We start from the raw sequence: 12119 nt of genomic DNA, 5'->3' as shown, positions 1-12119 counted from the left end.
CATCTTAAAGGGGGAACTAGAATTTTTTTATAATTATTTAAATGTTTAACTTTTAATAAATAATAATTTTTAAAAATTTATTATTTTTGCACATTAAATTAAAATTAATTTTATATTAAATAATGATAATTTTAATTATTATGATAATAATAATAATAATAAATACATAATAATTTTACACTATTTATTACTTTAATCATTACAATAAAAAATAAACAACTAGTTATTTATTAAATTGATATATTAGGAATTCAATGATAAATACTTCTAATGTATTTTTAGTTTAATTATTTATTAATTCTTTTTAATTAAAAATAATATAATTTGATTTAATATATACATGTTTTGTGTCATGTAAATATTAATACTGATGTGTATATGATTCATGAGGTGTCATTATATGTTGAGTTGAGATTATAACATTGTGATTGAGATTGAATGTATGTAATAAATTGAGTATGTGTTAAATTGTGAGATCATAATGTATTGAGATGTTGTGTGCATTGAGTTGTGAGTTATGAATTGTACAATCACATGATTGTGAGATCATTTAAGGGCGACGAGTTAATGTGTGAAAATTATTGTGATGAGATTCATTGTCGGAACCTGACGAGTTTAATCACTTTGAGCCGCAACGAGTTATAATTATTTTGAAAACAATTGAGGAGCCGCGTGTTTCGTATAGTTCATAAATAGAGTCTGCGTGTTAAAATATTTTCTGAGTTGGACCAAAATCAGGAGGGAAAGACCCTCACGAATTTTTCAGTCTAGGCCTTGGAGGTAAATACACCTGATTTGAGTGTTCCTTTAAGTCTGTGTCAATCTCACATGATTGAAGCATTCTTACAAAACAGTGTGATCCTAACTGATCTCCCTATGATTTTACCTAGTGAGAGTGACCTGACTTACCAGTGTGTGCTTTGTTTTGTCATATGTACTCCCAAGCGTTCAACAAAGTTTTTCATTGACATGGTACCACATTACATATAGGATTGAGTCTAAGTATATCTATTATATAACGCTCGTGTAATGATAATTGTGACTTGTTACATAATGGTGGGTAATGAATTGTGTGAGTGTGAAATGTTGTGTTGTACTTGAGATGTGTTGTTCTAAACACATGATTAATGTGAAGATGTGAAATGAGATTTTGGGATTAAATCCTTGGGACAAGTGATGCTATGCAATGAGATGTAAAATGATGTGATTGTGCTAAGTTGAGCTTGTTATACTTATATTATGTGTGTGTGTGTGTGTGTTTGGATCTCGTGTTAATCTCGAACCTTGTGTTCTTAGGAGTAGATGATTAGGTGAATAACTTTAAAGAACCTCGTGCTAAAGAACACTGGGCACAATGCTCTGATAGGATGTCACATTGAGGCATTGTTTTTGTATTAATTGCATGAAGTTCTAGACATGTAGTTTTTATCATTTTTGTTTCACATGCTGAGTCTTTAGTTCATTCTCTAGAGTTTTGGACGGTCTTGTTTTGAGCTGAAAATGTTTTCATATCTTTGATTGATAAATTTTTATTTTTGGTGATTAACATGGATGTGAACCTTTTACCCATGTGAACTCCTTTATGTTTATTGAATAAAATCATTTTATGTAATTTGGTATTCTTATGTATTTTATTATATAAATATGTATATCGAGATGAAGGGTGTCACAATTATCGCTTGTTCTAGAAAAGTTGCAATTTTTCCATGGCTTGCAAAATGCATCGGATGCACAAGTCCTGGAAAATGAAAGTATCAATCACTCTAACTTCCATATTTGTTCTTTTCTTTATCAACGAAAATTGACCCACTAATTGATTTAGTTTGTTGCTATGAATTTTTTTAACTATGTCATCAATCCTTTTTTTTTTTTAAATTTGGTTTTCTCCTTAAGCTTGTCATCAAGTTCTTGATACAAGAACACATATGGATGGGGGTATATATTAACTTGCATGGGCTGTATGACTGCAACATGATTACACTGAATTTGTTGTAGTATGACCACAACAAGTTATGGAACAAAACTCAAATATAATTTCTTAGAAGCCATTATATCATGCTCTAATTAAAATTGAAGTTAAGCTTCTATAATGTGTATTAAAGGTATTATTAGAGAATTATATGAATTAACTATGTGAAACTTTAATCTTGATTGAAGAACGACAATCAAAATTTGCATATAAATTTTATCCTTTTTGATAGATTGGTTATGGTGTTATTTTTTAAATAATGAGATTTAGGCTTTGATTGCTAAGTTTTGTTGTGGAGTTTTTGGAGAAGTGTGCTACAACATCTTGAATTTCTAGGAGCTTCACTTAATCATGGACTGGTGACTTTGCAATCCATAAGATATTGTCATGTTTATGAAGCATTGTCCATTCATGGAGAAAGTGTTAATTGATGTGAGTATGTTGCTAAATAATCCTTGACTAATTAACAATAACTACCCATTAGACTGTAAAATGATATCAATTAACAACTATTAGTTATTGTTAATTAGTTGAAGATTTATTTTTAGTATACTCATATCAATAAAAAAAATTCTATAGGAGTGGGAAATGTTTCATAAACATGACAATATCATATGGATTGCAAAAAAGTCCCTCTTCCATGATCAAGGGAAGCTCCTCGAGATTCCAAAAGTTATATCATGCTTTTCCAAAAATTTCACGATGAAACTTAGCAGTCAAAGCTTGAATCCAATTATTTTGAAAAAAAAAATGTCATAACCAATCTTGAGGCCATTCTAATTCTGGCCTTGTGATAAGGATATCTCTGTTGGTGATGATATGCCAAATCTGGTAATGAGTGAACTTTATGTACATTTCTATACGATTTTTCTAGTATGGATAGTCTTCGTCCATAAAGGTCAGAGAAAGGGAAGGCTCCCTCTATAATGAATTGACCTTGTGAATCTTGGTTTTGTTGGATGAAGTTGTTGAGATGAAGAATTATTATAATTTTGATTTTGGTATTTGTATAGTTTTAGTGCCAATCAATTGTATTCTTTATGGCATTTTCTATTGATTGTTCTATACTTAGGCTTGTATGATCTTTGCTTAGGTAATTTGATTCCTAAGAAGTCTGATGTGGGGTATGTATACCATGTTTTGGCATATTAATTCATGTATGTTTGCATTCATTTTGTGTCATTTAGGACTAGTTTCATGTCTATTTCTTTTTATCACCTAGAACTTTTTTAGGTTTATTTTGTGTGTTTTTTTTAAAAGGTAGATTCTTGAGGATATTGACATGAATGCTTGAAATTCTATGCTTTGAGTGATTTTTAGCCTAGAGAGAAAGCACTTGGAAACTTTATGAAGCGTGGATCAAGCAAAGAAGAGGCCACAAGCAACTACATTGAAAGAAAAATAAAGAAAAGTGACAAGTTTCACAACTAGAGTGCACCATGGGTTGTTCATGGTAACTATGATGGGCGTGGTAGACTTTAGGAAGCCAATTATAAAAGTCAGATTCAACCATGGGCATACCATGGTAGAGAACATGGCATGGTGCGTGTTGAGCAAAAAATTAGAAAGTTGCATTTTCTGTTTTGTTTGTGTAGGCTTTGACCTAAATGTGTACCTGAACTTTAAATAGGCATTCTAGGATATGAAAGAGTGTTCTAAATTGTTGAGTTTTGAAAGGAAAAAAGATCAAAGACTTTGGGTGACAACTTTCATGCTTAGAGATTCATCTTCTGCTGTATCTCTGCCCAATTGCTTCTTCCCCAATGGTTATGAGTTGCTAGTTCCTTCCTTGCAGGGGTTTAATGTAATTGGATATCCTTCTATGTAATTACTACAATTTTCTATTTAATGAAGTATTGTTATTGTTTCTCTTTCATATATATTGGTTGCTCTTAGCTTGATCACTTGAGTGCATGATTTTTTATTTGATTCTAATTGGGAAATTCAATTAAATTTCAAACTCAAGAGAACAACCAATAAAATTTATGCCTAGGGATAGGGTAAAGGTTATTGATCATCGTTAGACCTTCATTCTAAATGTAGGTATACTAGTCAAGAGATTGAGAGTGTGATTAAAGGGCTTAAGTTCTCTCACTTAAGGGATTAATGTTAGAATAAATTATGGGTTGATGATAACATAAGTTTAATGGAATAAGATTAATTAGTAATGCCTGTTAGGTTTAGTCAATGAAGTCAAACCCGGATAGTTTCCACCATTGTTAGAAACCACATTTTCTACACATACCAAGTTTTTGATAAAATTCTCAAACCAAGTTTCTTCCTTTAAACTCTACTTTTTATGCAACTGTCTTTAATTTTGGTTACTCAATTACTTTTAATCTTGTGGTCTATCAATTTTACTATTTATTACTCATTTATTGTAGAAGTCCCTATAGAGACGATTCTACTTATCACTATTGTTACTTAAGTGATTTGGTACTCTTGCCAAAGTCCCAACAATTTCCTTAGTGAACCAGAGCTAGTAATTAAGCCAAAGTCTTAAAAGGAAAAGGATAAGTATGTTGAAGTAATGGATTATAAAGCAATTGTAACATATTACTTATGTTCAAAATGAACTAGGAACCACAAGACACGTAGTGTAATCAATTACCCTTCAGGTTAATCGATCACACCAAATGAATCTTGGTTTAATCTTGAAGAGAAATAGAAACATTCATTTTAATTGATTGCATGGATCTTGTAATCGATTACATATTGTACTGCTTTTTTTCCTCCAAAATTAATTGCTTGATTTTATCCGATTACATTGTTGTTGTAAGCGATCAAAACGTATCAAAATAAGAACCCAAAATTGCTTTAGAATGCATTAACTGATTACAATGGTTATGTAATTGATTATTCTTGTTACGTTTTGAAAATTTGTAAATAACTTCACTCATTCTCAAGTTAGTAAACACTCTTTTTGAAAACCAAATATCTTAGACTTTGAGATAAGATCTCTGAAGCTTTATTCAACAAGAGTGATTACTACATTACATGGGTTGAATCCTTCACTTGAAGATCATGAAGCTTGGTCACTCTCTTGGTTAAACCTTGTGCTATTCTTTGGTTATCTACACATAAGATGATTTTGTTTCATAACTTTGTTTATGATTCAAAGAAAGGATTTATGAGATAGGTATTCTCATAGTTTCTTTGTTGTAGTGTTATACAAAGAGGGTGTCCTTGTAGGGTTCAAGGAGAAGGGAATTTTGAATTTCTTGTATGTGCATGGTGTGTATAAACTTGAAATTTTAGTGGCTTCTCAACTAGGTTTGTTGAGAAAAATTGTGTAACAGCCCATTCCTTTTGGTTTTTCTTTTAAAAAAAATAAATAAACAAAAATAACAATTAAAATTAGGTCATCAGTTTTCTCACTATATAAAGGAACTTTTAACTCTAGAGCAGTTTTTACAAAATATTTTTTGTTCCCTTTTCTCTGATGTTCAAGAATCCTACTAGAGCAATCGGAGGAGGAGCTCTAGAGAGTACTAGAAACGCCACCATTGTTAACGCAGAACGCTTGAGCGACTACATCGAGGTAAAGGATGAGTTATTCACACTTGAGGGTTAGAATGAACACGTGTAAATATCCTTAAAGGATTAATTTTGGGTTATTTTGGACTGTTTCTTTTTCTTGAAAATTCAATTCTATTTTTCCTAAATTTTTTGCTTGTTATTGTGATTGATTTTCACTTGTGCAAATTTGATTACACAAGAGTGGAACAAAACTATGTAGATATTGACAGAGTTGCAAGAAAGAACTATGCGTCATTGCAGTTTTCCCTAAATTTGGGTTAAATAGTTTTAGTTATGGGTTTAGTTAAAATCCTTTTTCAATTAGCTAAATGGCTTTGATGTGTGTTTGGTTGCCTGTAGCTTTTTCATCTGATATGCATATATACGTGTTTCAGGTTGTTTCATGTTTTCTTATTTTAAATTAATATTATATATATATATATATATATATATAGTTAAAACTCTATATATTAAGAATGTCAGGACCGGAGAAATTTATTAATTTAAAGAGTTATTAATTTATCAATAAATTAATAATTATTAATTTAAAGAGTTTTTAAGTAATTATACTGTACATACCAAACAACAAGGCAAATTAGTCTATGCCTCTTAGAATTACGTTGCAGCGAACCTTGGGACTCAACATAAATTAGTAACTACTGTGTTCATATGCATTGGAAATCAATAATGACTTTTGAAGTACAGTAAATGTAAACAAGAGGAACAAATGTGTTCAATGTATTCTTAAGCAAGTTTGGCATATATAAATTACATGAATGCGTTAGAGTATTCAAACCATATCTCACAAGATGGCTTCTCATCTAAAAGGTGTTGCAAAATCAACTATGTCAGATCAAATACGTAAGGAGTTGTGTGAGTACAAGAGAGATAATCCTGAAAGCACACAAAAGACTTGCAGAGATGGCTTGAGGGAAAATTTGAGTTGAAAGTTAGTCAAGGAACAATATCAAACACACTTAAGCGGTCAGATGACTATCTCTCTACTGAAATAGAAAAGGGAAGAGCAGAGATCAAAAGACACAAACCAACAAAATATCCTGACATGGAGAAGGTTGTTTATGAGTGGTTTCTCCAGCATCAAGAACGTGTGAATATCACAGGAGAATTAATTTTGCAGAAGGCAAGAGATACAATGAAACTCGTGTACCCTCATGATGATTCAAATTTTAACTTCTCTATAGGATGGCTTGGGAAATTCAAGCACCGACATGGCATAAAGTCATTTTTTCGTTTTGGCGAGAGTGAGTCTGTTGATGTACAATACATGGAGTAGAAATTGGTATCGATTCGGGAGAAAATTGATCTGTTCCCTATGAAATATGTTTTCAATATAGATGAAACTGGGTTGTTTTATAGGCTACAAGCTGATCATTCACTGGCAAAAAAACAACTTGAAGGAAGAAAACAAGATAAAGAAAGGCTGACGGTAGTTATTTGTTGCAATGAAGATGGCTTTGAAAAAATCCCTTTATGGATTATTGGGAAATATGCAAAGCCTCGTTGCTTCAAGAATGTCAACATGAATAACTTGGATTATCAGTATCGAGCTAACAAAAAAGCATGGATGACTAGTGTGCTTTTTGATGAATATGTTCGTTCATTTGACCAAATGATGCATGGTAGAAGAGTTCTACTTGTGGTGGATAATTGTCCAGCACATCAAAGAAATATTGAAGGGCTAAGAAACGTTGAGTTGTTCTTCTTGCCACCCAACATGACATCAAAGATTCAACCTTGCGATGCTGGGATAATAAGAGCTTTCAAGATGCATTACCGCAAAATATTGAAAGGTTATGAGGTGGGACAATCTGATCCAGGGAAGATAAATGTCCTTGATGCTATCAATTTGGCAATCCCAGCTTGGACGATAGATGTTCGAAAAGAAACAATAGCAAATTGCTTTCGACATTGTAAAATTCGTTCAGCTAGTGACGTTGCAAGAAATTTGGATGAATTCAATTTTGATGAAGAAACTCAAGACCTCAAGACTATGATCAATCAATGTGGCTATCATAATAAGATGGATATCGACAATCTAATGAACTACCCAGGTGAAAATGAAGCATGCTCGGAGGTTCAAAGTTTGGAAGATATTGTGGGTACTATCATTGAGAACAATGCAAATGATGATGGCGAAGATGATACGGTGTCTTTGGAGCCTGTTACACGAAAGGAAGCACTTATGGCGTCGAATACTCTTCACAACTTTATGATACAATACAAAAATACAACACCTGAGCTATTGGATGCAATAAGAAAAGTTAGAGATGAGCTCTAAATAGACTTGAACTTTAAAGGAAAACAGACAACTATTGAATCATATTTCAATAGAATGTAATATATTTTTTTCAGTTTCTATGAATTATTAATTTATGATTTTCTTGGGATCGAAAATTATAAAGGGATCTCACGAAAAATTATTATCTTATTATTTTATCAAGTTTTTTAATTTTTTACATTGGCCCAAGTCGGAACTGGACAAATTTATTATTTTAGAAAGTTTATTAATTTACCGAGTATTAATTTAAAGAGTTTCTACTATATATATATTCATTGAATTTCGATACGTGTTTTAGGCTGCTTCATGTTTTGATTTTAAATTAATATTATATTATAATATCCCTAAATATACATATGTGTATTGAACTCCGTAGCTTTTTTTAGTACGTACATATATTCCTAAATATTAACGTGTATATTTATCATAATATATTATTATATGTTTAGTTATTATTATTATTGTTATTATTATTATATATGTTTTTAATTATACGTGTACATTACATTATTTATATTATAAATTGATATTTAGGACATCATAGTGTTATCATAACATGATTTTGAAAATGCTTATTGTCATGGAATTGAAAATGTTATGGTTTGATCGTTATATATGCGTATGTGTATGTTGTGTTCTATGAACATTGTTATAAATGTTATGAAGATGTATTAATGAACGTGAGGTGGATTAAGTGATAAATTGAGGTGTTGTATGCAATAAGTTGTGAGCTATGCAATCACACAACTGTAAAATTTTTTAAGGGCGACAAGTTAATGCGCGACAAGTTTGTGATGAGTTCCTATAACATTCCATTTTTCGTAAATAAATTAAAAAGATTTTTTAGAAAAAAATAAAGTTTTAGAAAATGGTGAGGTTTTTATAATTAAATAAATAAAGAAAAATAGTTGTATTAAAATAATGGTCTGAAGAAAAAAATATAATTGATTTATTCATTAGATAGGAAATAAAATAATTTTTTTATAAAATAGTAAAAATAAATAAATAGGGTAAATAATAGGCTATGATTATCCTATCTATAAATAGAGACATCTTAGGTCAGTCTTCAGACTGACAATACTCTCTATGCCTCCTCTTCCTCTCAATTTCATTTTCTCTTCTCCTCTTCCCAAAACCCTCTCTTTTTCCCGCATATCACCAAACATGTCTTAGAAAAATTATGATCTCTGACTCATTCACTATTGGATCGTCGTGAAATTTGAGTATCAGGTTCGGAACTCATTTTCAAACATTCTCATCATGGGGAATTAAGAAAAAATGTCTGAGCTGAGAGAAATACCCTTTGCATCGTAACTTTTTCTTTTCCCGCAGAAACCCAAAACTGTCTCAGTAAAACTATGATCGCGGACTCGTTAACCATTGAATTGTCATGAAGTTTTGATATGTGGTTTACGATTCATTTCCTCACACCTTCACCGTTGGAATTTTCAAAATATTGTCTATGAAGGGAGAAATACTCATCGCACGTAGACAGTGGAGTGAAGGCTTCAATCCCTTCTCCTCTCTAACATTTGGGAACCCTATCAGAGCAGTCAAAGGAAAAACTTGAGGAATCACAGGAAATTGCTAGAGATGCCACTATCACTGTCAAAATACACATGTGAGCCCGTTAGTTTATCGCAATTGGGGTTTGAATGAACATGTGTAGGGATCCTTAGAGAATTAAAATGGGGTTTATTTTGGGATGTTTATTGAATTATAACTTTTCCTTTACAATTATAAATACAATATTGTTGTGTTTTACATACCAATTGATGTTCTGATGAGAATTGATTGATAAACTTGAGTGCTCTTGATGTTTTTGTGTTTTGACCCATGATTTTGATTAATTGATTTTGATATAATTGTGTGAAATTATTTGAGGGATTTTACTTCCCATGTTGTGAGAAACCTTTTGTATAAATTGTTATGTTGAGATTATGAAATGGTGATTCAAATTGTGAGTATGTGATAAATTGAACCTGTGAGGTGAAATACATGTATATTGAGATGAGATGTGTGTATCAAGTTATGAGCTATGAACTGTGCAATCACATAATTGTAAGACCCTTTAAGGGCGACGAATATTGTGATGGAATCCACTATGGGAACCCGACGAGTTTAATCATAAGCGCGACGAGTTAAAATGATTTTGAAAACAATTGACTAGTTGTGTGTATTGCATAGTTCATACGTAAAGTGTGTATGATTCTTGAGGTGTGATAACATGCTATTTTGGGATTATACCATTGTGATTGAGACCAAATGTATGTGATAAATTGAGTATGTATTGACTCGTAATATATTGGTGCATTGAGATGTTGTGTGCATTGAGTTGTGAGCTATGAATTATACAATCACACGACTATAAGACCCTTTAAGGGTGACGAGTTAATGCTAAGATCCTTTAAGGGTGACGAGTTAATGCGTGGCGAGTATTGTGATGGGAACCACTGTGGGGACCCAATGAGTTTAATCACAAGTGCGGCGAGATAAAACTATTTTGAGAACAATTGAGGAGTCATGTGTTTTGTTCAATTCATTGATAGAGTCTGTGTGCTAAAATGTTTTATGGGTTGGACCTGAATCAGGAGGGAGAGGCCCTGATGGACTCTTCGGAGTGTAGGCCTTGGCGGTAAATACACCCGATTTGAGTGCTCCTTTAAGCCTGTACCAATCTCACATGGTTGGAGCTTTCTCACAAAACAGCATGATCCTGACTGGTCTCCCTATGATTTTACCTTGTGAGAATGACCTGACTTACTAGTGTGTGGTTTGTCTTGTCATGTACTCCTAGGCGCCCGATGAGGTTTTTTACTAACATGGTACCACATTGCATATAGGATTGAGTCTTAGTGTATCTGTTGCATAACGCTTGTGTATTGATCGATATTGATTGATTTAGTGATATTGTGTTTTGATCATTTAGTACGTAAATATTGTGAAAACGAATGAGACGTGTCGTGTTGTGATGTGATGTTGCACGATAAAGTGGTGAAATAACGTGAGTTATGCTTAAGTAAGTTGTATTTTGTTTATATGGTATTTATACCTACATGTTGTCTTGTTTCTCTCTATTAGTTAGGAATGTGATAACTCACTCCCCATGTGTTATTGTGTTTGGATTCTGTGATGATCTCGAACTTTGTATTTGTGGGAGCAAATGATTAGGTGGATGACTATGAAGAACCTCATGCTAGAGGGCACGTGAACACAATGCTCTGATAGGATGTGACATTGGGGTATAGGTTTCTATATTAATTGTATGAAGTCTTGGACGACCTTGTTTTGAGCCGAGACAATTTATTATTTATTTGGAAAAATTTTATTATGATGTTAGAAAAGTGGATGTGAGCCTTTTACCCTTTTGAAAAGCTTGTATTTAAATGTATTTTAAAAAAAATTAATTAATTCTGATTTCTTATTCCTTTTATTATTAGTACATATATGTGAGGGGTAGAGGGCGTCGCAGTTCCATTGTGGGAACCCAACGAGTTTAATCACTTGAGGCACGATGAGTTAAAATAATTTTAAAATAATTGAGATTTTGAAAACGATTGAGTAGCTGTGTGCATTGCATAGTTTATAGGTAGAGTCTGTGTGTTAAAATATTTTCTGCGTTGGACCTGAATCAAGAGGGAGAGGCCCTAAAAAACTTCTCGAACTCTAGGTATTGGGAGTAAATACACTCGATTTGAGTGTTCTTTTAAGTCTGTATCGATCTTACATGGTTGGAGCATTCTCGCAAAATAGAGTGACATTGACTAGTCTCCCTATGATTTCACTTAGGGGGAATGACCTGACTTACCCATTGTGAGGCATGTTTTGGCATGTACTCCTAGGCGCCTGACGAGGTTTTTCATTGAAAATGATACAACATTGCATGTAGACTTGAGTCTAGTGTATCTGTTGCATAATGCTTGTGTTTGATTTTCATTGAGTTAACGATTGTGGTTTTGATGTTATTTTCTGGAGTGCATGAATTTGAATAAGTGTGAATAATGTGTGTGAGTTTGTGAGGCGATGTTGTTTATGTAAATTCAGCCGTAATTATTATATGTTCCACATGCTCTAGTGTTTTTATTATATACGAATGTGATAACTCATTCTCGGTATGTGTTTGTGTTTGAGTTTGGGTTGAATGCCATTTTGTTTCATGTGAGCCAGCATATGACAAGTTCCATGCTAGAGATGGAGAGGCTTAGCCTTTGCTAGGGAAAAGCTTTGATAAATGTGACATCGGGGCATGTGGTTTTATTTCATATGTTACAATTCCGTGAATAGTATAGTTGTTTTATGTTTTCCGCTATTAGTTTGACTTCTTTTCATTAA

General features: G+C 32.4%; 1 pseudogene; it reads left to right on the top strand.

The window, feature by feature from the left end:
• Positions 1 to 6297: 6297 nt before the first annotated feature.
• On the top strand, positions 6298 to 7787 carry LOC114405190 (annotated as a pseudogene).
• Positions 7788 to 12119: the final 4332 nt, after the last annotated feature.

Source organism: Glycine soja, chromosome 1, assembly GCF_004193775.1.
Source record: "Glycine soja cultivar W05 chromosome 1, ASM419377v2, whole genome shotgun sequence".
Lineage (NCBI taxonomy): Eukaryota > Viridiplantae > Streptophyta > Magnoliopsida > Fabales > Fabaceae > Glycine > Glycine soja.
This window is presented reverse-complemented; position numbering and strand designations above follow the sequence as displayed.